We start from the raw sequence: 27,944 nt of genomic DNA, 5'->3' as shown, positions 1-27,944 counted from the left end.
ATATATATATACTTTAAAAATAATTTGATTTTTTTGGTTATGTTTTAATTTCTGAACTGTCTCCTTTCCTCCCTCTTTCCCCACCCTGCACTACACTAGAGAAGGCCACTATTTAACACACATGTGTGTATATATGTAAAACCATATTATGCATACTTCTTTTTATCAATTCTTTCTCTGGAATCAGATAACCACTTTCTTCATAGATATTTTGTAGTTGATTTGAATATTTATAATACTCCAAATTGCTTAGCCATTCACAGTTATTCTTTGAACAATATTGATATTATTATACATATCATTCTCTTGGTCCTCATTTCACTCTTCATTATTTCATATAAGTCTTTCCATTTTTTTCTAGAATCAACCTTCTCAGCATAGCAGTATTCCATCACAATCACATACCACAACACGTTAGGCCATTCTGCAGTTGATAGTCATCCCCTCCATTTCCAGTTCTTTGCCACCACAAAAAGAAGTGCTATAAATATTTTAGAACATATAGGTTCTTTTCCTTTTTCCCTGATTACCTTGGGAAACATGTGTAATAGTGATATTACTGGATTAAAAGGTATACACAATTTTATAACTCTTTGGGCATAATCCCAGATTGCTCTCCAAAATGGTTAGATCAGTTTGTCATTTTCCCTTTCTATCATTTTAGCCAATCTGATGGATATGAGATGGTATCTCAAAGTTGTTTTAATTTGCATTTCTAGTTAATAATGATTTAGAGTATTTTTCAAGATTATATATTGCTTTGATTTCTTCATTTAAACAACTCCCTGTTCATATCCTTTGACCATTTATCAATTGTGGAATGACTCATATTTTATAAATTTGATAAAATTCTCTGTTATATTTGAGATATGAGACCTTTATCTGAGAAACTGTTTCCCCAATTTTCTGCTTTCTTTGTAATCTTGACTACAATTGTTTTATTTATACAAAATTTTTGAATTTAATGTAATCAAAATTACCATTTTACATTTCACAATACTTTCTATCTCTTGTTTAATCATAAAATTTCCTCTTTTCCATAAATCTGATAGGTAATATGTTCCAAGTTCTAATTTACTTATGATATCTCCCTTTATAACTAGGTCATGTATACATTTTGATTTTATTTTGGTAAATGATATAAATTATTGGTCTATACCTCATTTCTGCCAGGCTGATTTCCTGTTTTCCCCCCAAAAAATTCCCAAATAGTGATTTTTTTGTCCCAAAAGCTTAAATTTTAACATTTGTCAAATCCAAGGTTATTATAATAGTTTGCTACTGTGTATTGCATGTCTACTCTATTTCTCTGATCCACCTTTATATTTCTTAACCAGTATCTGTTTTGATAATTATTGCCTTGCAATACAGTTTAAGATCTGATAATCCATATATCCCTTAATTGCTGTATTTTATTATTTCTACTCCTGTAATCTCTGTTCCACCTATTCCTTCTCTTCAGCTGCTGTTGTTGTTGTTCTGTATCAAGCTGCCCTACTCTTTTGGCCTGCATTGTTATAATAGCTTCCTCACAGATCTTCCTGCTTCCAGTTTGTTCCCTCTCCTGTGACTCCTTCCTGGCACTTCCCCGATGCTCATGCTCTCATTGGACTTGTTGATCCTCTAACAAAAGCCTGTCTTCCTTTTTGTTTAATAAGTGTAATGTAAAATCCTTTCCTTATATTCAAGGCTCTACATTCTTAATCCAACTTACCTGTTCAGCCTTATCTCTTACTATTTTTCATTCACATACTCTAGGTCCCTACTCAAACTAGATTTGTTTTCATATTTGTTTTTGTCTTACTGTCATCTCTGTCTGTGCCTTTGCCCACATCTTCTATAACTAGAATGTATTACCTCTTACCTCAATCTCTATCTCTCTCAAAATCCCTTCCTTTTTTTAAAGCCTGTCATTCACTCAGCTGATCAATCAGTATAGATTTATGAATATAAAATAAGGCCAGATTCAATTGCCAACTGCCAAGAAACATTCCCTGACCCAAGTTTACCTTCATTCCCACATTTATTTAGCAAAAGTATTGTATGAATCTCTCCCTGGCTCTTATCTCATTCTCCTTTGCCTGATAGTTACTTATACCCTTAATATCAGTATTAGAGCAGAAAAGTACTTAGACATCTTCTAAATCCAACCCTTCAATTTGTGTATAAATAAGTTGAGTTCTAGAGAGGTCAAATGACTTCCCCAATGTAAAATAACAAACTAGTACAAGAACTGATCTTTTTTTGGCCTTTTTTTTTTTGAGGGTAATCAGGGTTAAGTAACTTGCCCAAGGTCGTACGATTAGTTTTTTTGTGTGTGTGGGTGTTAAGTGTCTGAGGCCAGAATTGAACTTGGGTTTTCCTGACTCTGGGGCCAGTGCTTTACTCACTGTGCCACCTAGGCACCCCTAAGAGCTTATCTTCAAATACACATCTCCAGATTCCTATTACAATCAGTGATTTCTTCCACTGAATTTTTTTCCCCATTTTGTTAAGATCATAAATTTAGAGCTGGAAAGTACATTTGAGGTCCTATAAATCCAAGCCCTCATTTTACAAATGAGAGAACTGTTAGTGTCGAGAATTTAAATAACCTGCCCAGGTTATCAAAAGTAGTGTCAGAAGGATGATTTAAATCCAAATCTGACTCCAAATCCAGAGTTCTTTCCACTATATCATGCTGCCTCTAAATTATAAACTCCACCCCAGGGCAGGGGCTTTGCTAAATCTATCTTTATATTCACAGCATCCCTGACAAAGCCTTGCCAAAAGTTAGATTAATTGAATAATAACAGAGCAACCACCCTAAAAACGTGCCCTCAATATCTTTGGTAGTACAACTTTTCTTTTACCTATTTTTGTATTCAGCCTATATTATTGTTTTAAGTATTACATTCCACTATTTACTATGAATATTGTAACTTAATTTAAATTTTATTTTAAAAATCTTTTTGAGATTTTTCAGAGATATATCATTATTAAAGGATTCTGGCATTTGGGGAAAAATCCATGATTATACTAACTATGGATAACCCACTTTAAATTAGTGATATTGTTAGATGCTGCAAGATGCTACAGATTATATATATATATATATATATATATATAAATACATACATACATACACATACACACACACACACACACACACACACACACCCCAAAAGGAACCCTTAGCAAGGGACAATATTAAGGGGAAAAAATAATAACTGAATGACAAATTGAATGGGGCTTCCAAATTAAGATTCACTAGTATTCATTATGCTCTCTTGGTTTCTAATTTACATAAGAATGGAGATTTGATTACTTACCTTTGGTTTTCAGTTACAAGAATGAATTTAAGATTGAACCAGCTCATCTTGCAAATAGTGTCAAACAGAATTCCTGATAGACACTTTCAGGTTTAAATCAGAAAGCTTCCAACCTCTTTGCCCTGACTATACAAACAGGCATTACTTTTAAAATATCCACATCAGAGACTGATAATTTTCAATTTCTTTTAAACTTGTTGTGTTTGATTTCAAATATTTCAAGCATTATAGACACTTAGTCATCTGCTTAATTATTCAAAATTCTTCTACAGGGTGAGGAAATTCTACAAAATCTTTTACAACTCATTGAAGCACCTTATTAAAGGATGTTTTATTGATCCTTTAAACAAAACATTGCTTCCACATCCCAATAACATCCTCCTCCAGTAAAACCATCTCATAACAAAAAGTACTTTTATGTGAAACAAATTATCAAATCATCAACTGTGTCTGATATTAAATGCTCCATCCCTCATCTCTTTCAAAGAAAAAGAGATAGAGTTTTTCATCAATTCTTTAATCAAGCTTTAACTCTTATTTTTCCTAAGTTAACTCCTTTGGCACTTAGTGTCTATTGGGGAAACTTTCATTTTCAATAAGTATATGACTGAAAATATGAGAAAGTTGACTTCATTTATTTGAAATATATGAGACTAAAGTTTTGGAATATGTTATTTTATGTAGTAGTTTTTAATTATATTTTTATGGTTTATTATTCACATTTACTATAGAACTTCTCTCTGACCTGCTTTAGATCTTTTCCATATTATACCTAATTCTGCATATGAGTAAGAACACAGAATTTCACATACATTTCCGTGAATAGCATGCCACTACCAATGTTTCAATTTCTTAGTTCCTATTAATTGTTATCTTATCAGACATAATTATATACCAATTTAAGATATCAATCCTGTCACTAGTAATTATGTGGTCTCTTTGGGCAACTGACAATACAATGGAAAATCAATGATTAAACTTCTACATCAATGAAGGAGCAGGTCTCATGAGTATTTCCTCCTAATATTTAACAATCACACACACTCTCACATAATTTGTCTTTTTGGAAAAATTGAGCTGGTATATTTTTATATATTTTATTTGTATATACATTTTGAGGTTTTTTATGAAAAGAGTTTAAGAAACAATTCCCATTACATAATTAAAAAGAAAGTTAATGACGAATGTTATTCTTTTTTACTGATGTAGCCAAGGTCTGAAAAAGTGGAATGGCATAAATTGGTTTCATACCTATTTTGAATAATGATATGGCTTGAATATGTTGTAAAAAATAGTACTTCCAAAGAGAAACAGCTGCTGAAAGTTATAAATCCCAAATGAACTGTTTTTATCACATTCTAATGTAATCGTTAAAGTTTGTCAAAATGAATGTTTTTTTTCCCTACCTTGTAAAAGTCTATAATTAATTGGGGGAAAGGCAACTATGAATTCATGTCACAATTATTTTGTAAATAATACTAACTCTTTTCTTGAAAGCTTACTAGTAAGACCAAGCAGAATAATCTAACCCAGTGTATTATGCATGTAAAATTATGGTTCCCTGTGAACCCATCATTTAGAGAGGGAAAAGACTTTCTAGCCAATTCAATATCTAATACAAAATCACTTTAAAGTTTTTTATCATTTATTTATTTCTAGTTTTCTACATTCATTTCCACAAGATTTTGAGTTACAAATTTTCTCCCCCTCTCTCCCCTACCTCCCACCCCAGTGACAGGCATACTGAATGCCCTTTCCCCCAATCTGTCCTCTCTTATAACCTCCCTTTCCCCACCGCCCTTACTTTCTTGTAGGGCAAGATGAATTTCTACACCCCATTGCCTGTATATCTCATTTGCTGATTACATGTAAAAACAATTTTTTAACATTTGTTTTTAAAACTTTCAGTACTACATTCTCTTCTTTCTCCCCTCCTCACCCATGCCCACTGGGAAGACAAGCAATTCAATATAGGTCATACATGTGTAGTTATGCAAAACATTTCCATAGTAATTATATTGTGGATTATATATATATATATATAGTTTTACATATACGTATTATATATATATATATATATAATTAAATATAATTATATTTCCCTCCATCCTATCATGTTCCCCATTTATTCTATTCTCTCCTTTGACCCTGTCCCTTTTCTTTTTTTTTTTTTTGAAGGGGGAAAGGCAGGGCAATTGGAATTAAGTAACTTGCCCAAGGTCATATGGCTAGTAAGTGTTAAGTGTCTGAAGTTGTATTTGAAATCAGCTCCTTCTGAGTTCAGGGCGGGTACTCTATTCACTGCTCTACCTAGCTACCCACAGACCCTGTCCCTTTTCAAAAGTGTTTACTTCTAACTACTCTCTCCCACAATCTGACCTCCCTTTTATTATCCCCTCTCTTATACCCTTGCCCCCTACTTTCTTTTAGGATAAGATACCCAATTGAGTGTGTATGTTATTACCTTCTTAAGCCAAATCCAATGAGAGTAAGGTTGACCCATTCCCTTTTACCTTCCTGCTCTTCCCCTCCATTGTAACAGCCTTCTCCTGCCTCCTTTATGTGAGAAAATCCAACCTATTCTATCTCTTTCCCTCTCCTCCCAATATATTGCTCTTTCATTTCTTAATTTTATTTTTTAGATATCATACATACACACACACTATATACACACACACTATACACACACACACACATATATACACATACATGTATATTTCCTTCAACTATCCTCACAATGAGAAAAGTTTCATGAGTTACAAATATCATCTTTCCATGTAGAAATGTAAGTAGTTCAGCTTTCATAAATTCCTTATTATTCCTCTATCCTATTTGCCTTTTCATGCTTCTCTTGTTTCTTATATTTGAAAGTTAAATTTTCTGTTCAGCTCTGGTCTTTTCATCAAGAATGCTTGAAAGTCCTTTATTTCATTGAATATCCATATTTTCCCCTGATGTATTGTAATCAGTTTTTCTGGGTAGGTGATTCTTGGTTTTAATCCAGGCTCTTTTGAATTCCAGAATATCATATTCCAAGTTCTTCGATCCCTTAATGTAGAAGCCTCTAGATCTTGTATTATCCTGATTGTGTTTTTACAGTACTCAAATTGTTTCTTCCTGACAGCTTGGAATATTTTCTCCTTGACCTGGGAACTCTGGCATTTGGCTATAATATTCCTAGGAATTTTCTTTTGGGGATCTTTTTCAAGAAGTAATCGGTGGATTCTTTCAATTTCTATTTTGCCCACCAGTTTTAGAATATCAGAGCAGTTTTCCTGGATAATTTCTTGAAAGATTATGTCTAGGCTCTTTTTTGGGGCATGACTTTAAGGTAGTACAATAATTTTAAAATTCTCCCTCCTGTATCTATTTTCCAGGTCAGTGGTTTCTCCAATGCGCTATTTCACATTGCATTGAATTTTTTCATTCATTTGGATTTGTTTTATAATATCTTGATTTCTCATAAAGAGATTAGGTTCCATTTGCTCCAATCTAATTTTGAAGGAATTATTTTCTTCAGTGAGCTTTTGAAATTCTTTTTCCATCTGGCCAATTTTACTTTTTAAGGCATTCTTCTCCTTGTTGTCTATTTGGGCCTCTTTTTCCATTTGAGTTAATCCATTTTTAAGGTGTTATTTTCTTCAGTATTTTGGGTGGTTCTACTTTAGCAGGCTGTTGACTTGCTTTTCATGATGTTTTTTGCATAATTCTCATTTCTCTTCCTAATTTTTCTTCTACTTCTCTTACATTATTTTCAAAATTCTTTTTGAGCTCCCCTATAGCCTGCAACCAATTTATATTTTTCTTGGTGTCTTTTGATGCAGGAGTTTTGACTTTGTTGTCTTCTTCTGGTTATATGTTTTGATTATCTTTGTCACCAAAAAGCAATTCTATAGTTTGATTTCTCTTCCTCTGTTTGCTCATCCTGCCAGGCAATTATTTGACTTTTGAGCTCTTTGCCATGGTAGAACTATGCTTCCAGAGTAGAGAATGTTGTGTCCCAAATTTCTGGGATTTTGTGCAGCTGTTGTCAGAGCTTCTTCTAGGCATCTGCCTCAGAACTGTGAGGAGTAATGCCTCTCTACAGCCTCATCAAGTTCTACCATTCTAGTGCTCCTCACCCCAGAACTGCCATCTAAGCCTACGACCTAGATCCAAACAAGGCAAAACAAGAGACTCCTGCCTCAGTGTCAGCAAATAGATTCCAGAAATTGCCCTCTAGTCAGTCACTCATTCCCTCCATAATTTGATGGCCTAGACCTCCAGATGCAGCCACAAGGGCAGCCACAGTGACCTCCATGTCTGCTGTCCCAGGGGTCAGCAACTGGATGGTGCTCCTTCACCCAGTTCCAACAGAGTTCCCCCACTGACCTTTTACTTTCTCTGTGGCATTTATGGGTTGAGAAGTTTGGAAACTGCCACAGCTACCATTGATTCACTCTCATGATATCTGCTCTGGCCAGTCTGTGATACTGGTCTGGGCCTGTGCAACCTGTGCAGGGGTCTGTGCTGAACTCCCAGCCCCGTGTGATAGACCCTTATTGTCAGCGTGCCAGGCTGCCTTCAGCAGGAGATTTGTTTCTCTCTGTCACTTTTTGGGTTCTGTAGCACAAAAATTTCTAGAGTCATCTTTTTACAAATATTGGAGGTGATTGCAGCAGGAGCTCAATTAAATTCCTGCTTTTACTCTGCCATCTTGCATATGCCCCCCCCAAATCACTTTTAAAATTTTAAAGTTTATAATTCTGACCAGTCTCACATGCCTCATTCCCTCATCCTTTCTATATTCCTCTCACCTTCTTTAACCCCAGTGCCTCTAATTCCCACCTTTCCCTTCTCCCCTCTATGTACCTTTTCTTTACTGTTTCCTTCTCTCCTAATTCCTCTGTCCTTCCGTTTATTTATTTGGTCTTATTGTTTTCATTTATTTGCATATTTTTACAGAAATAGAGAAAGCATTTATGATTATTTCAATGAAGAACTCCAAGAATAGTTAGTCCTTCCATCAGTACGGATGAATTCAAACTAATCTATGATCTTGTACATCATAGATTTAGAGCTCAAAGGGATTGTAGGGATCATCTATTCCAAAATGTCATTTCATAGATAAGGAAAAAAAACCCAAAGCTAAAGTACTTGCCCACTGTTCACACAGGTACTAAGTAGAAAAAGACCATGTTTGATTGTAGGTCCTCTGGTTCTTAATTCAGAGGTTTTTCTGTCAAAAGAGAGAGAAACATGAACATAAATAAGCCTTAGAAAATTTATTTAAACACAAAGAAGGGGGAAGGGGAAAGGAATAAGCATTTATATAGTGCCTACTATGTTCTAGGCACTGTGCTAAATGCTTTACAAATATTGTCTCATTTGATCCTTACAAAAACCGTGCAAGATTGGTACTGTTATCTTCGCCATTTTACACTGGTGAATCTTAGGCAAACACAGTAAGTATGTCTGAGTCTGAATTTGAACTAACATCTACCTGACTCCAAATCTGGTACTGGTATTTTACAAAGCCACCTAACTGCCCAAATGTCTTTTATGTCAGCGTGAAGGAAATATTATGATATCAGTTAAATTAACAACCATTTTGGTTGCCTCTAAGGTATGATGTATGAGAATTGTTATTTCATGACTATTAGTAGACTTCTTTACTCCATTTTCTTCTATGAAACTTCTTCACCTCTCTGTAATACACATTGACTATATTTTTCAATATCCTGTAAAAATTCTTGGTTTTCTAATCATTTTGACTTATTACTGTTTTAAATTTCTACCTGCTTTATAAAAACCCCAGAAGACTGGACACGCATGTCATCAAAGATAATACATCAAGCAAAATTATACCATATGCTTGCACTTTCTGAGCTAAAAAGCAGATTGGTTGATGTGTCCCTGGTAAATTAGTGTCAGCCACTGCTGTGCAGCAGTAGACACATAGACATTGCTAATAAGTAGGTGCACATCTCTTAGTGGGCTTTAGGGACACAGTAGAGAAATTACGAAGAAATAATGATTTGCATGCATTGCTGAAGAGGTCTTTTCTTGATATTTCTTGCAGTAGATCCATCATATAAATTAGCTTTTTTCCTGATCTGGCAACAAATTCTAAAGACTCATATGGTCATTAGTGAGCAAGAAATCGAATTCAAAGTTTATGATTGAAATAGAAATTTGAAGCTGGCAGAATCTGGCTGTCTTTTGGAAAGTTACAGAATATATTATGTTAGATGTATGAACAATATGTTGACCGATGAAAATGAGCAATTAAGAAATCATTAGTGACATTGGAAAGAGTATTTTCAAGAGAATAATAAGTGGAGGCCAGAATGCAGAGATGATTTGTCAGCTAGAAGGGGGATAGAAAGGATAAATAATTCTATAAATTTACAAGAAAGTGGAGGGAATAGAAAATGATGGCTACAGTGTTTAATATAATCAGTAAAGGATTGTGATTTTTTTTTTACCTTTAGATAAAGAGGAGGAAATAGAGAAAGACAGAGAGGGGGCAGGGAACAAGCAGATAGAGACAGAGACAGAATCAGAGACAGAGACACAGACACAGAGGCAGAGAGTGACAGAGAGATAAAGAAAAACAAACAGATAGAAACAAGTATACCAGTCACACAGAGAGACAGATAAATAGAAGGCTAGATTCAGAGATCTATGAAATCATGTTTCTTTGTGAAACTAGAGAGGATTTATGACATAAGTGTAGAGTTTAGTCTTTGCAAGAAGAAAAGCTACCTCAGACCATCCTGCCATGCAATTATTGTGGATTAAACAAATAATAGGAGTATCTAATTTGGGATTTGTGAAAACTGTTTCCTGACTTTCCCAAAATCAAACAAAAATGATTTTTGACTTAGAGAGGTATTTCAGATGCGGGAAATCAAATAAACCTCATTGCATCTTACCCTTCTATAAAGATGGAATTTCTTTGAAATCATTATATAACTTATAAATTGTCTACATCTTATTAAAATGAGAATATCTGCATTTTGGATAATTTTTATCAAAGGAATATGTGATGTAATTCTGAGGACTCATATTTTGGTGCCAAATAATTGGTAATCATATACAGTCAATGAAAAAGTTGTAGTTAGTATATGAACAGCAAATGGATTTCAGAAAAATCTAAACTTACATGAACTGATGCTGAGTGATGTGAACAGAACCAGGAAAACATTGTACACAGTAACAACAACTTTGTGAGATGATCAACTATGATAGACATACCTCTTCTCAGCAATAAAATGATCCAAGAGAATTCCAGAAGACTCTTGATACAAAATGTTATCCACATCCAGAGAAAGCGTTATGGAGTGTGTGTGCAGATGGGAGCATTTTCACTGTTTTCGTTGTTTGTTTTCTCTTTCTTGTGGTTTTTCCCTTTTGCTCTGCTTCTTCTTTCACATGACTAATGTGGAAATATTTTTAACATGATTGTGTCTGTATAAATAACTTTAAAATCATATATGGACAAGGTTAAACAGAATTTTCTTTTACCTAATTTTGGGGGGTTACTGCCAGGTTTCAGTAATTAAAAGAACATGAAATAAATATTTTGAATGATTCCTTTAAGTTGTATAATTAGTAATGAAACTGTTAACATGCTAAATAGGAACCAACAAAATAATACTACATCATTTGAACTTAATCGTAGGTTTTGTCACAAGATATCAGTGCAGTCCTGGCAGTGGCTTTATTTTTAGAGAAGAAAAAAAAGTGGGAGGAATGTGTGATTTCTTCCTTTCAGAAAATTTAGCTCTTTTAAGATTGATCAAAGAAAGATCTACTTTTTGAAAAAGATTATTACCTTACTGTCATGAAATTTGTTCCAGACATTGTTCTTTAAAAGCAAGTCTGCTAAGATGTGTTTCTGTCAGCACTCCACAGAAAATGTTTCGGTGTCTTCATATACAGCAAACTCTTTTCAATACTTCCCAGTACTAAATACAGAATGACAGATCTTCTAAAAATACATATGAATAATTGGAACAGAAATTTTTTAATAAAGTTATAAAAAGTAACTCCAGGGAAATAAATTTGTTGCCATAAACATTGGCTTATTTTTCTTTCTTCTAGATTTTTGAAGCAGAAATCTTGTAATTTTAAATTCTGGTGGATTAATTGATAGTAGCATTTTGGTATTAGGAAGAAATTTGTTCGTGCATGAAGCCTGTGATATGTCAACTAGTACAGTGCAGGAAGTGCTAACTCTGGAGTCTGAGGACCTGGGTTCAAATCCCACTGCTGATGCTTGTTTATTGTATGGTTGGATCTGGGTTCAAATCCCACTGCTGATGCTTGTTTATTGTATGGTTGGGGGTAACATTTCTGGCTTTAATTTTCTCAACTATCAGTTGAAGGAGTTGGACTAATTAGTTTGAAGTCCCTTTTACCTTTAAATCTATCATCCTTTGACCCCCAAGGCTGTTTCATATATGAAGTCTATTATATGCCTGTATGGTATATTTGAATGAAAACTTACTCTAAAACTTGGGGACCTGGGTTAAAATCCCAACTGTTATTCCCTATATGACTTTAACCAAACAATTTAACCTCCCTGCACCTTAATCTCCTAATATGTAAAATGAGAGGATTGGATTAGGTAGCCTTTGAGGTCTCTTCTAGCTCTACATATGTGATCAAGTATCCTACATTCTTGAATGTGCCAGAAGTACTGAATTTTGTACTAAGACAATATTCAAGAAAAGAGGGTATATAGTACATCATCCCTATTCTGAAAAATTTTACAAGCAGATGGGGAGATCAATCACACACATACAAGACCTACATAGTACATTACAGAGCATAAACTCAATCAATATTATTGAATTGAACTTTACTGAAAATGTGTCAAACAATGGAAGGGTCCTTTTTGCATTGCTTTTTTTTGCACTTTTAACAAAATTATTTCAATGGGTCCATTATCTCATCAGAATTAAACATTCCTCCTCTTAGAAAAATCATGTGCTCTCTTATTCTGTCTTATTTGTATTTATCTCTTTCCATGATATACCATAGAAGCCTCACCCAGAGACTTCCTTCTCATTTTAATATTTCATAGATATCACTATAACACTTAAACTGTCAATCTATTTTCCTTTCACTACTGATTTATGTCTAGTTTCATGAGAATCACAATACCTGGCACTTAGGATTTGATTAATAAGTGTTTGTTGATTAGTTGATTGTCAATTAATCAGTCCTCCTCATTTCCAGTCAAACATATATGTGAATAAGGACACTTCTTCATCACCCCAGCATCCATATAGGATGAGTTCATCTTTTGCTTCATTGTAACATTTTACCAAAAACAAAAGCATCCTGATATATGACAACCCCATTCTCTTTTTCATATGAAACACAGAAAGAGGAACACCTATGGCCAGTTGCCAATAATTAATTCAGATGAAGTATTTGTGAAGGTAGAGATTACTTCTTCTCCCATTTGAGTTTATGAGGGGTTTCTAGTGAAAGCAAAAGAGTGTGTTAAGCAGCATCATGATTCTTTGATATTACTAAAAACTTTAAAGCTATTTTCAAGAGAATTAAATATATATGTGTGTATATATATATATATATATTAAACATTTGATTTTAAAACTTTGAATTCCAGATTCTTTCCCTTCCTCCCTTGTCTCCCACCCTTACTGGGAAGATAAGCAATTCATAATAGGTTGTACGTGTGTAGCTAATGCACAACATTACCATAGTAGATATATTGTAAAAGACTGGCTATATTTCCCTCCCTCCTAGTCCACTTCCCACTTGTTCCTTTCTCTACTTTGTTCCCCTCCCTTTTCAAAGGTGGGTGCTTCCAACTTCTCTCCCTCCCAGCCTGCCCTCCCTTCCATCATCCCCCCTCTCATTCCCTTTCCCGCTACTCTCTTGTAGGGTGAGATATCCTATTTAGTGTGTTTCATTCCCTCCCCAAGCCAAAATCAGTGTGAATAAGGTTGACCCATTCCCTTTTGCCTTCTTATTCTTCCCCTCCATTGTAACCATTTTCCCTTGCTTCTCCTATACGAGACAGTATGCCCCATTCTGTCTCTCCCCATCTCCTCTCATTATATTCCTCTCTCACCTCTTGATTTCACCTTTTAAGTATCATCCCTTCCTATTCAACTGGTCCTGTGCCCTCTATCTATGTATACCTGTACATATGTAAACACATTCACATATGTATTCATACACCCATATACCCTCCAATATAGACACACATACAAATACATTCCCTCCAATTGTTTTCATACTGAGAAAAGTTTCATCAGTTACAATTATAATTTTCCCATTTAGGAATGTTAGTACTTAAACTTTGATAAGTTCCTTATGATTTCTTTTCCCTGTTTTCCTTCTCATGCTTCTCTTGCTTCTTTTAGCTGAAGGTCAAATTTTCTATTCAACTCTGGTTTTTTCATTAAAAATGCTTGAAAGTCCTCTATTACACTGAATGACCACATTTTCCCCTGAAACATGATACTCAGTTTTTATCGGTAGCTGATTGTTGGTTTTAATCCCAACTCCTTTGACCTCCGGAATATCACATTCCAAGTCCTTTGATCACTCAGTGTAGAAGCTGACAGAACCTGAGTTATCCTGATTGTGTTTTTACAGTACTCAGATTGTTTCTTCCTGGCTGCTTGTAATATTCTCTCCTTGATCTGGGAATTTCAGAACCTGGTTATAATATTCCTAGTAGTTTTATTTTTAGGATCTTTTTCAGGGGGTAATTGGTGGACTCTTTCAACCTCTATTTTGCTCTCTGATTCTTAAACATCAGGGCAGTTTTCCTTGAGAATTTCTTGGAGTATGATTTCTAGGTTCTTTCTTTGATCATGGCTTTCAGATAGTCCACTAATTTTAAAATTACCTCTCATTGGTCTATTTTCCAGGTCAGTGGTTTTTCCAACTAGATGTTTCACATTGCCTTCTCTTCTTTCATTTATTTGGATCTGTTTCACAGCATCTTGATTTCTCATAAAGTCACTAGCTTCCATTTGCTCCAATCTGATTCTGAAAGAATGATTCTCCTCAGTGAGCTTTTGATATTCTTTTTCCCTCTGGCAAATTTGGCTTTTTAAAGCATTCTTCTCCTCATTGCCTTTTTGAGCCTCTTTTGCCATTTGAGTTCATCTGTTTTTTAAGGTGTGATTTTCTTCAGTCAGGCTGTTGTATCAGCAATGCCATATTCACAATGCCTATGGAAATTACAGATATGCTGATATAATTATCCATCACAAAATACATCAGGCTTGCCATATGGGGGAATAAGCTAGAAAATTTTATTAAAATACCAAAAGACTGAGTCCCAAAACCAGAAAGTGAAAGCCATCAGAGTAGTTATGAAATTGGCACAGGTAGATAAAGTAGAAAGCACCCACATTCTCAAGCCTTTAGAACAGAACAGGCTACCTCAGACAAAGATCCTCCTCTCCCCACTCACAGCAACCACCCAGCATCCAGGAAGTGTGCTCTCAGCAGCTCCGGCCCCTGGCAGTCCCCAGCAGGAGTCCTTAGCAGAAATTCTGACTGACTCAAAAAGGGCTTCGTGCTGCTGCCGCTGCTGCCTCTGCTGCTGCTGCCTCTGTCACTGCCACTGCTAGCCACTGCAGGAACTCTAGATTGGCTTCCACTTCCTCTTGTTCCACCCCTTCCTGCTACATCAGCAAGTCCAATGGGGCATGGAAGGTCTTTAAATCCCATAACCCTTACAGCTGTTGACTCTCATTTCATAGTTTTCTTGCATTACTCTCATTTCTCTTCTCATTTTTTCCTCCACTTCTCTTATCTGTTTCTTAAGGTCCTTTATGGCCTGTAACCAGCTCATATTTTCCTTTGAAGCTTTTGGTGCAGGAGTTCTGACTTCACTTTCTTCCTCCTGTTCCATGCTTTGGTCCTTTTTGTCCCTAAAATAGGAGTGTAATGTGGGATTGCTGTGCTTAGTTTGCTTCCTTTGCCTGGTCACGTCGCCACTTAGTCATTTGACCCCTGGGCTTTTTGCCACAGTAGGATTCTGCCAGCAGACCAGGGAGCTTCATTCCAAACACTGGGGTTTTCTCAGCTGCCTGAGGCATTAGTTGTGTGCCCTCTCTGAAACCTCCACATGCTCTGGCAAGGTGGTCACACACCCCAAGACCTCCACCCTAGACCATAATCCAGAGCCAAGCAGGTTAAAGCAAAAGCAATTACCCCTCAGACTGGTCATTTGCTCCCCCTACAGTCTGCAGGTCAGGAGCTGAAGCTGCCACGTGGAGGCAACTGAACCACAGCCCTCAGTGACCTCTCACCCTGAGGGCAAAAGCTGAAGCACTCCCAACTACGGTACTGCATCCCAAATTCCACACTGCACTGACCTCTCGCTTTTTCCTTAGCTTCTATGGCTTGATAATTCTGTACCACCACAGCTGCTGGTGATCTGGAGAACTCTCCAGCCAGTGGTTGGTCAGGCCCACCCTGGGGCTAAAACCTTGTAGTGCGCTGGGCTTGCTTGGCTCCCAAAATGCTGGGCTGGCTGATTCCTGCCAGTCTGGCCTCAGTGGGAAGTTAGCTTCTCTGTGTCATTTTGTGGGTTCTGTAGGTCCAAAGTTTGCTCAGTGTCCCTTTTAAATGGATTAGAGGTGGTGAGAGCCGGAGCTGTGTAGGTCCTGTTTCTATTCTGCCATCTTGACTCCTATCCGTCAAGAATATTTTTTTATAAAGTCAAACATAACATAATATATAAAGTCTAAAATAATACTATGAAGGAAAGAATATTAAAACCATGAAAATCTTTAAGCATCCATGAGACTAGACACATAGAATACATTTGGTTAGTAGGTTCTTCAGTTTTAGTAAAAAAGGTTTCTCTTTCTCTCTTTCTCTCCACTTTGGTTGCAAGGGCAGCATCACTGGATAGAGGAATAGGAGGAGGGATACTTTCAGGAGTTAATGTGGCAGAAAAAACCAAAAATTTTATATAAATTTAAATATTTTGAAAAGAAGTCTCCATGGAGATTTACTCATTTAGTTTTCTTATAAGATAATCATGACAGTAGCATAAGGAGAACCCACATAAGGCCACAGAGACCTGCTATCACAAGAAACTCCAGCATTCTGGTACTTCTTTTCACTCTATTCCATTTGGGAATATCCAAAGGTCCCTTGCTTAGAGACATATTAGGTTCATTCCTCATAAAATCCTATTCAGTTAAAAAAATTAAAATCACAGGCTTCTGCCTACCATGGTGGTTTACATCAGTAAATTGGGCCATTTGGGTGAATAGTAAATGTTTTCTTTTAATATTCATAAAGTGTTAAGTGTAAAATTATAAGAAAGACAGAAGCAGAAGCAATATGAGAAAAGGATAGGAACTGGATCTGTGATTTCATTCAGAGTACATTAGACACAGTAGGTTTATAAGTAGACGTAGTTGGTAAATATATGTCAGATTGAATTGAATGAGCTTTAGCAATTACTGTAATTGACTCATTCAAAAATATAGTTGGGGGAAATGAAAAAAAAATAAAAACATTACACTGCTTTGTTTACCTCTATAACAACTATATTTTCTCAGCCAAGAATTGCAACACATGATGTGGCGTTATTTACAGACCCCTCTTAATTCTAATGCCTTCCTTTTTGAATTATTCCTTTTTTATACTAAATATAGTTTGTTAATATGGGTTTGTTCGTTGTCTCCCCAATGAGATTATGAAAGTCATGAGGATAGGTACTGTCCTTATGCTTCCTCTTGTATTCTCAGGGCTTAGCATATACTGGGCTGTAGTGCCAATTCAATATTCACAGTACCAATGGTGACTGTAAATATGCTGGCGAAGTGTTCAAACTCAAAATATTACATGCTTTGTCATGTAGAAGACAGAAGGAAAACATTTATTCACACACCAGAAAACCAAACCTCAAAACCAGAAAGCCGAATCCATCATAGGAACAACATAAGTTAATATGCCATAGCACAGCATTAAGCCATACCATCCTTTAGCCTTCCCACAAACAAACATTTACTGACAAGCCTAGCTCTCTCCCTGGGTGTGTCCTCTTCTCCCTCCAGCTCTAACTGTTCTGACTCCCAACTTCCTGTGGACTCTTCTCCACCCTTCAGCAAACTCCTCCCACTACAGGCTTCATATAACCTATTTAACATTTAACCTATTAGAGGGCAGGAAAAATCTTCAAATCAGGGAAGGTCTTCAAATTCCCTTAGGCTTATTAAGGGGCAGGGAAGATCTTCAAATTACCATTACCATTACATTCAGCCGCAAGATTTTTCATGTCCCTTACATAGCAAAAATACACTACCAAAATATTTCATTACATAGGTTAATGGGTGTTTAGGGGTTACTGGTGTCAGAACTTACAATACAACAGAGATAACAGAAAATAAGCACATAAAACAACATCTCAGGGTGGGGGCTTGAGCACAAGCTCTCGATCATTCACACCTAGAACGAATGGGACTCAAAATCTTGAGGTAAGGGGTGAAGGTCTCTTCTCCATAGCTATGTCCTGTTGAAATTGGATATATAGCTATCTCTTCCCCCAGAGGACAGATCAGTTCTTTAGCTGGCATCTGGAGCTTGGTTGATGCCAGGTCTAGGGGTGGTACATCACAGTTATGGACAGGGTGTGACATCTGGCTTAAGCAATCAGGAATCTGCAGGTAAGCTTGAAGGAGACAAATCTCACGAACAAGTTTAACAGATATAAAGTAAAAAAGAAACAGATAAAGGGTCAGTTGTTCTTCTGGATTCCATGAACCCGCTGTAGTAATCTCAATCACAGTAGTATATATGAGTTAAGAGTACAATTTGGTGATCATCTTCTCCTGAATAAACAATAGTTAAAGTAGTTGATCTGTTTTTCCTATATATGATGAAATTTATGTGGGGTCTGTAATTCCCTCTGTGTATTTCCTTAATCTGAGCTGGGGCTTGGCCAATTTCCTATTCTTCCAAAGGGTGTGATGAATTTGGATACAAGGATTCAGAAGGATCTGTAAGGGCAGTCCTAACTTCTCTATTCTGTCTAATATTAAACCCCTTTTCTTGATATGTTTTATATAGTTCATTAGTTGAAATATCATCAATTCTTCCAAAATCAACCCCTACTTTCAGCAGAGTAGAAAACAATTCTTTTCTTGTCAATCTATTCTGACTTTGAATCCATTGGCTATGTACTCTTCCCTCTAGGGGAAACTTATCTTTTCCCCACTCTCCAAAGCTATGAAATCTTATCTGGCACCTTCAAAAGAGGATGCCCTATTTCCCCAATTAGAGTCAGAAGTAGATGTTTATAAGCAGGAGGAACTGTCTTCACTATGATATTTCTATGAGAAGCTGCTAAGGAGATATCCTGATATGCATTTGCATCTCCAACCATAATGTCAGTTTTCATTACTTATTTCTTTAACTTTGTCATACAATTTCTAAGCAAATACCAGGGTCTCTCTCCACTAGGCCATAGAATGAGTGGGTGGGATACATTTTATTACGTCCCTAGAGAGCTAAAGCTAACAGATTGATTATATTGTGACCTCCTTAAATATGGTAATCTCTAAAAGTTTGCTGGACAAAAGGTCAAAAGTTTGCTGTATTCACCAGACTGTTGCCTGGAATCACAGGTAGGCAGCTCTCTGCTCCTGGTCCATATCGCAGCTCACAGGGACTGCTCCACCACAAGCTCTTCACAGTTCAACAGGGCTACAACAATATTTACACACATTAGTGGCAATATCATCTCAATTCACTTTCTGTCTGAGAAATAAACACAATAGAGTGCTTCTGTCTGACAAAGTAACACAAATACCTATTAATTTTAAGCAATCCACACTTTCTGTCCATTCTCCTCTGGTCCTTTTAACTCACCATCCAAGACACTAATGATTCTTCCATCCTTTGAGTGAATCTGCTTAATATATCAGGAACCTCCTGCTGAGTGAAACCCTCGGTTATCTCCCTGAACTCTGTTTGGCCCCCTGATTCTCCTGCTTTCTTCTTAGTATGGGGCAACTTCTGCCCTCATAAAGGCCTTCTCACGTAATGTTGTTTCATTTTGCACCCACTTAACTCTCCTGGAAGTGATCATGGTGGCACCTAGGTTCAGCCTGAGCTACATGCACGTACTTCTGGTTAGTTTTTCACTTTTTCTTAGCTAAATTCACAATGATTTTTCTTCTACCACCTGAGATCCTCCAGCTTGTTCTTCTAAAGGGGAGCACACACGCTGTAATACAGCCAACTCCTTTTCCATCTGAATTTTTTCTTTTAACAGCTTGTCTCTGCTCTCACATATAATACAATAAACTGTTAATAAAACTTACTGTACACAATGCATACTGTTTCCAACAAAGACTTGACACAATCAAAGGCAAGGCTCAAAGGCATTTGATTAGCTGAAACAAGTAGCAAAGCACTACTTTGCCATTACAATGGAGTATATGGCATCTCTCTGTGACATATGAGTATGAAAACTGAACGCTATTTATTTATGTGAGGACATACAGCACAGGGAAATATTGTAGCCAGTCATCACTAAGCATATCCAGCTACCTAAGCTGCATCTGTACCACATACACAGATACAGTTATAGACAGACATGATATGTATCGATAGGTCAATGTTCATGAATAATTATTATGTCTCATAATCCTATCATTTTCCAATTTTGTGACTCCCATTTATCTGTGCCAATATGTTTTATTGCAATGCTGGCTACCTTGATTTGTTCAGTTACTATTTTCTAATGTTCTAGAATTTCCATTAAATTATACTGGTTTAGAGAGGTAATGGGATGTGTTGTCACTGTGCTGATATCTCAATCTGAGAATCAAAGTTGACTCATATTATAGATTCATGTACCATAGTTCAGCAAACTGATTTACAGATTGCAGTCCTTTCTTGGTTTTTACATTCTTGTAGAAATGACACTATAGCATATCTCTTCTATATGCTTTGTAGTTAAGAGTCCACCTTTAGAGTGGAGGGGGAGCAGAATGAACTCACCTACAGGAATATATGGCATTTTATACCTTATTAAATTTAGTTTTTTTACCTCATTCCATTAAGTTACTAACAGGGATAACTCCTGAACTACATCCAAAGCTGGCATATTTAATATTGTCTTGCTTTACTTAGCATGTCTGTGTGTAGTTGTGAATAACTTTAGTTGTATAAGCATATTTATGTGCTAACTTTTCTCACTACATTTGGGTGCTCTGAATAAAAACCATGTAGCCTAAGACCAAGTTCACACAAGGTAAAATCAATTTAACAAATTTAATCAGACGTCATGCACTTAATTCTGTTGTGGAGATATTTCTTCATTTATTTCTTTTCCCAAGTATCACTAAATGTAGTGTTGATTGAAGCTGAGTCCTTCATATGAAATGTAAGGATAAGTGAAATTTAAGTGTATTTATTGCTTTCAAATACATTGGCATTCATTCAAGGACATGAATAGTTTTATGATGGCAAAATGTCTTCATTTATATCCTTCACAACAGAAGTGTAAATAATAACCAAATGACATAGTGCAGTGAAAGAAGCAATGGATTTGGGTTAACAGCTGTAAAGAAAACTGGAGTTAGTAGCTGACTGTAAATTGTTAGCTGTTTTACTATGAGCACAACTTTCCTACCTTCAACTTCTTTGCCTATAAAATGGAGATAAGAATGCTTATACTGTCTACCTGATAGGATTGTGATAAGAATACTATTTTGTGCATTGTAAAATTATATATAAATATGCTATGTTTTTGCAAATAACTGTTTACCTCTGTTAGGCACAGAATTGCTATTTGGTTTTCTGCTTAGGCATATATTGTGTGTGCAGTAGGATCTGAAGTTCTGAACATTTGGTTGGTGACTCGCAAGTAAATACATCTAGTGCTTCTACAATGGCAGTATGGTTGTTGTTATTCAGTCATTTCAGGACTGTTCAATTCCTTTTAACCCTATTTGGGGTGTACTTGGCAGAGGTACTGGAGTGGTTTGTTACTTCCTTCTCTCTCATTTTACTTCTAGTCATTTACTTTGTTACTTCTTTCTTCTCATTTTATAGCTGATGAATCTGAGGCAAACAGGGATAAATAAAGATAATGGCCAAGGGTTACATAGCTAGTAAGTATCTGAGGATATAATTGAAATCACAAAGGTGAATCTTCCTTAATGGCAGGCCCAGCCATCTACACTACCTTCATGGATAGAGTGCTGGGCCTGGAGTCAGGAAGACCCATGTTCAAATCTGGCCTCAGATACTCCTGAACTGTGTGATCCTTAGCAAGTCACTTAAACCTTTTTTCCCCGATTTCCTCAGCTATAAAATATTATGGAAAAGGAAATGGCAAACCACTCCACTCTCTCTGCCAAGAAAACCCCAGTTAGTGTCATAAAGAATCAGGCACAAATGTAAAAAAAAAACCTCACACAAAAAAAGACTTAATAGAACTCCTTAAAACAATATTGAGATTCATTAGTGGAGCTTATTAAGGACACAACATACAGAAGCAAATGGACTTTCACATTCAATAAACAGACTTCAGTCACTCTTCCATAATCAAGAAAAACTCCTAGGAAAATTGGAAGGCAGTATGGTAGAAATTAAGTTTGAAGACTTCACAACATATACCTAAATAAACTCCAAAGGAATACATGACAGATAAAAATAGTCACATTACGTTCAAATAAGAAAATCAGGGAAGAAATTAACTTTCAAATCTATGGACAAGGGAAAAGTTTATGACCAAACAAGATATAGCAAGGATCAAAAGATATAAAACAGTTTTGAGTACATAAAATTTGAAAGTTTTTGAACAAATGAAATCAAAGTAGCTAAAATTGCATCAAATTCTTAAGAATAAGAGCCATTCAACAATTAATAAACAATCAAAGGATATGAATATGCAGTTTTCCAAGAAAAACATCCCAACTATCAGCAATCATTTTTAAATGCTGCAAATAATTAGTAATTAGAACAAATTAAAGCAACTCTGAGCCTCTAACTCACATTTATAAATTAACAAAGTTCCAAAAAATGACAAATTCTGAAAGGGCTACAGAAAAATAGTAATATTGATGGACTGTAGGCAGAGCTATGAATTAGTTCAGTCATTCTGAAAAGCAATTTGGAACTATGTCCAAAATGCACTCACTCTTAGTTACCCTTTGATCCAAAGACACCACTATTAAGCCTATACCCAAAGAAATAAAAGAAAGTAGAAAAGGACCCTCATATATAAAAATATCTATAAACTCTTTTTGTAGTAGCAAAGAACTGGAAACTAAGGAAGTAACCATTAATTGAGAATGGATGAATAAATTATGGTAATTCAAATATAATGAACTTATATTCTACCATAAGAAATAATGGAAGGGAAAGTTTTAGAAGAGAAAAAGAAATCTGGTAAAAATGATCTTATATGAATAGATGCAGAATAAAGTCAGCAGAAACAGAAGAACAATTCATATTTAATAAAACTTATAAAGACAAACATATTTGAAAGACATAAGAGGTCAGATAAATGGGAGACAAATTAAGATTGTAGAAGACCAATGTTCATATCTGGTACCTATCTCCTAATAGAAAAGTGATGAATATCGGGATTAAGAATGAGACACATATATAATTGTGCGTATGTGTGTGTATGAAAATGGGTAATACAACATCCTGTTTTGCTTGATAATACATTTTGTTATGAGGCTATTTTTTTCTTCTCTCTAAATGCAAACAAGGAGGAAGGTTTAAGGAAAGAAAATAAATTCTTATTAATTAGAAAAAATAGAAAATGAAATTTTAAAATAGTTTCTCTTGCCAAGACAGAAACAGAGATCGAAACTAGGTTATCACTGTATTATTAGAAAGATAGCATGGGAAATGCATACAATGTATTATTCAGAGTCAGGAAGACCTGGGTTTGAATATCACCTCATTTTCTTACTATTTGTGTGATCTTTGGAAAGCCATTTAACTTCTGCTGGTCTTAATTTTCTTATCTGTAACATGAAGAGATAATACTATTCAATTTCTAGAGTTATTGTGAAACTCAAATGTATATACATATATGTATGTGTGTGTATATGTATGTATGTATATATGTGTATGTGTGTGTATATATAGATAGATAGATGTGTGTTTGCCTCAAATATAAAGCACTTTGCAAACATTTAGATATCATATAAAGGTTTGTTGTTATTGTAGTATTATTGTAAGGGGATCCCATTTGAAAATGCTCCATGAATATGTTAAATCACAGCTTTAGCACTCCAGTTACAGATGTCTACAAACTATTCTGCAGACAATTATTTTGTTTTTTGTACTAGAAATCCTAAGACTTTTTTCAAAGAATTTAGTAACTAGTGATTGTGTCATACAAATGCAAGCTGTGTGTTACTAATAGACAGTTATATTGAGGGAGTAGTAATTGAAATGCACTGTGATGTGCTTTTTTATATATAAATATTGGTTATTAATCCTGACAGTTCAAATAGATCAATAACACCATAAAGAAGCAGAATGTACTCAGGGCAAACACCTTCTGTTGAACATAAACTTGTCTTTCTGCTTTGATGTTTAGAAGTACCTTGAGAGACATTTATGGTTACACACATTCTTTTACGTTGCTCTTATTGATGAAATGGTAGATGCCTCCTGGTCCCAAAACATGGTTGACTATTTTTCAATTAAAATGAAGGGATATCTTGTTTGTTGCAGGTTTGTTTCAAGCAGTTGGAGTGTGGGGGCCTGGGAGATACTACTGTCCATGACATGTTGGAATTATCATGATCAACTACCCTGTTTTGAATTTCACCCAGTGGCCAAGAATTCTGTATGGTAGACAGCAAGGAGTGGACTTTTAAAAACAGGAAAATAGGTAAGACTCTGAGAATCAATCTATTCACTTATCACTGGCACCCAGGGCATCTGTGGGCTGCCAGATGCATTGCATAATGCATAGCTTTTCTATTTGTTTTATGGTTCTGAAGGTGCTCCCTTAGCTGGAATATTTTAGGCAAATATGTATTGTTATAATTGAGTCTTTTTCCTCTCTAGAGGAGAAAGAGGCTATTTAAAGATACATGTAAGGAAGCCATAGGAATACTGGCTTAGAACAGTAATCTGAAACTCCAACTTTGCAGGTGAATTTTCTTTTGAACTTTGTAAACTATCAATTTCCCAAACTATGCAAAAATAAGCATTTTATGAAATATGAGCTGAGTATTTCAATAATTAATTGAACATGAAAAATACATTGACTATTTTATTTGTTTAAAGATACTGATTTGTGAAAATTGTGCTAATAGAATTATACTTTTAAAATGGTAATTTCTATAGTGATTAAAGTCTACCTATCTTATGATGTTATGCATATATATATATATATATATATATATATGTTTATATATTATATATTCAAATAATTTCTGCTTTTTTCTATCGCATTCTATTCTTGGAATAGGATGGGATGGGAAGTCCTTATTCTTGGCAAGCATCTTTTTTATGACCCTAGTGTTACTACCTCCTCCATAAAAAATAATTATCTGATTATATTGTAGACAGGAAAAACATATTTTCTATGTTCTCTCCCCTTGTGAACCTGCTTGTTCTTTCCACTTTCTGAATATTAGACTTCCCCCAGGAAGACATGAATAAAGTCAGTGTGAGAGAGTATACGCAAAATTAATTCATTGAACAGTCCTAGTCCTGGAACCTATTCAATTATCTCTATTTCTGGTGGAAGAATTTTCCTAAAATGAAAAGCAGTATTTATCAAGTTCCTCCAATCATTCCTATATTCAGCAGGAAATATCTTTTCAAGTAAATGGTTCAGTGATAAATTGGTGTCTACCATAGAAAGGGAGATAAAAGAAAAATCACAAATAAGACAAGCATCCAAAGAACATTCATCTTAGGATATTCTTTACAACCAAAGTAGGTTCCAAGAGGGCTGGAAAGGGTTAGAGGAGTGGGGCACAAGGCGCTGCCATTCTGCTCCAAGAATTGGAGTTGTGTAGACTACGAAAGAAGTTGACAAAAAAGACTTCCAAGCTTCCCTTTTTTTGGACAAGAACAATCCTATTTTGGATGTATGTTGGCTAGTTATGCCAGTTTCTCAGGTGCTATAGGGCAGTGGTTAATGAAGAAGCAAAATTTTGTCTCTTCCTCTGCTCCAAAGATCTAGGCTTTGGTATCTTTGAGCATTACAGTTAGTTAAGAAAGTGAAAGAAAGATGAAAAAATGAATGAGAGTAATCCATGCAATTGCTCTCTTGTCTTATAGGAATAGTTCATGCATTTCATGGCCTTGTTTGTATTCTTGAAACATGTCAGAAGCTACAAGGTCATCTCTTGCACAGTCAATCATGATGAGCACATAAGCAAATGTTCCAAAATTTTTTCATGCCTAAATTTCTGGTTTATCTTTTAGAGTTCTTGAGACATTTAGACTCTAAAGCTCTCTTTAGGAATGGTAAATAGGCCAGCATTTACTTAGTTTCCTTATTTCATGTATTTTGTTAGTCAAGTGTTAGAGTATCTTGTACCTCTAAGTTGGACTAGCTGTTCATAGAAGAGAAACCCTAGAAGAAGAAATACTCTTTCAGACAAATTGGGGAAACCTTTGTAAGCTGGTCATTTAAAAATATTATTGAACTTTTTTTTTGGAGTGTGGAAGGCAGAGCAATTGGGGTTGACTTGCCTAAGGTCAGACTGCTAGTAAGTATTGTGTCTAAGGCTGGATTTAAATTCAGGCTCTTCTGACTCCAGGGTCAGTTCACTATTCACTGCACCATCTAGCTGCCCCAGAACATTTTTAAAAGAAATGTAATTATATAATTTTCAAGAAATTTTTGTAAGTGGAAACAAGGTCACAAAGTATTGGCTAGAAGAAGTCTTTGGAATATCTTTGTGAATAGTTGAAAAGATCTGTAATTAGCACACAAGTTTTCACATATAAAGGAGACATCTGAAATGTTTGAAAATAGCCTATTTCTTGACTTGCATAAACTTCCCCTCCCACATATAATTATTTTGACTGTTTAAAAATCCTTTTTCCTATTATCTGAATTTCTTCTCTCTCAATACCAAGCAGCACACTTGATGGTAAATAAACTCAAGGTAAATGGACAGTTTTAATAGCAGCCATATATGCAGCATAGTGATGTGAATGAGGGAATTCACATTTAAAGGGAATTAAAGGGAAATTAAATTAATTAAATTAAAGTGAAAAAATGTTTACCAAGGCATACTCATGCTGTAATATTAGACAAATAGATTTTCTCCCTCATCTCTTATTTTCTTCCCCTCTGGGAAGACAAGAACTAAATGATCACACATGAAAGGGGAGTTGAACAGTAGCAGTCTTACTGACTTCTAGGAAGAGGGAAAAGCCAGAGAACAGTCCTGGGTGCCTGACATTTTGGACTCTTGAGAAGCACGCTTTATTTTTTTGATTTGCCCACATGTGTACCAAGTCTTCTCTAAGGAAGTATCTTTTCATGCCAGCAAAACCAGAAGATTATGCTTCTAGCTTATTCCTCTTCCTGTGTCAGTCCTTTGATATCTTGCTGGAAAAGTCTCTTATGCCCAGGGTTACAAATAAATTGGACAAGAGAATTTAGGTCTAAAAGGAACCTTATGGAAAATACTACCCAATCCCTTAATTTTATGTATGTGAAAACTTGGGTGCAGAGAAAGAGAGTGATTTCCCAAGATCATATTGTATACTTAAGTGGCAAAGCCTGGATTTGAACCCTAAATTTGAAACTCTCTTTCATTTCACTTATTTTTTACCAAAGAAGTGTTCAAGTATTGGTCATTCTAGTTACAGTAGACCCAGATTAGAAATCAAAAGTAGATATTATTGTCAGTGGGATTACAAGTATCACTTCATCTCCATACACCTAATTATAAAATAGAGGATTGAGATAGATCAGAAATATCAAACACAGGACCATCTTGCAGTACCCTCCAGTGCCACAGGAACCATGTTAACATGGACTTAGAAAATATTTAACAAGTAAACAAAAATACGATAAAACAGAGATACTATGACATTTAAAACTAAGACAAAGAAAGTGCAGTTTACAAGGAACCTTGTATACAGATTAATGGGTCCCTTTTCTTTTTTTAAATTAAATTTTGTGTTTATTTTTACTTTACATGATTCATTTCCATAAGTTTTGAGTTGCAAATTTTCTCCCTGTCTTTCCCCTACCCACCACCACAAAACAGCGATCTCACTGTATACTCCCTCCCCCAATCAGCTCTCTCCTATATCCTCCCAAATTTTCCCTCCAACTTTCCAGTAGGCAAGATGGATCTCTATACCCCAGTGCCTGTATATCTTATTCCTCAGTTGCATGTAAAAATATTATATATTTTGCTTTTTGGAGTGCAGTTGGGGTTAAGTGACTTGCCCAAGGTCACACGGCTAGTTTTTGTGTTTAGTGTCTGAGGCCTGATTTGAATTCAGGTCCTCCTGACTCCAGGGCTGGTGATCTACTCACTGCACCACCTAGCTGCCCTATATATATATATATATATATATATATATATATATATATATATATATATATATATATATATATACACACACACACACACACACACACACACACACACACACACACAC

General features: G+C 35.5%; 1 protein-coding gene across 1 annotated transcript in view; it reads left to right on the top strand.

The window, feature by feature from the left end:
* LINGO2 (leucine rich repeat and Ig domain containing 2) overlaps positions 1–27,944 on the top strand; it is a 1,702,561-nt gene that overhangs the window by 1,290,760 nt on the left and 383,857 nt on the right. Inside the window, exon 8 of the mRNA XM_069090544.1 lies at positions 24,027–24,186. The gene's annotated coding sequence lies outside the window, so the exon portion shown is untranslated. The remainder of the gene's footprint in view (positions 1–24,026; positions 24,187–27,944) is intronic.

This window comes from Petaurus breviceps, unplaced genomic scaffold, assembly GCF_028583685.1.
Source record: "Petaurus breviceps papuanus isolate PSGF00001 unplaced genomic scaffold, PetGlider_PUasm1.0 125, whole genome shotgun sequence".
Lineage (NCBI taxonomy): Eukaryota > Metazoa > Chordata > Mammalia > Diprotodontia > Petauridae > Petaurus > Petaurus breviceps.
This window is presented reverse-complemented; position numbering and strand designations above follow the sequence as displayed.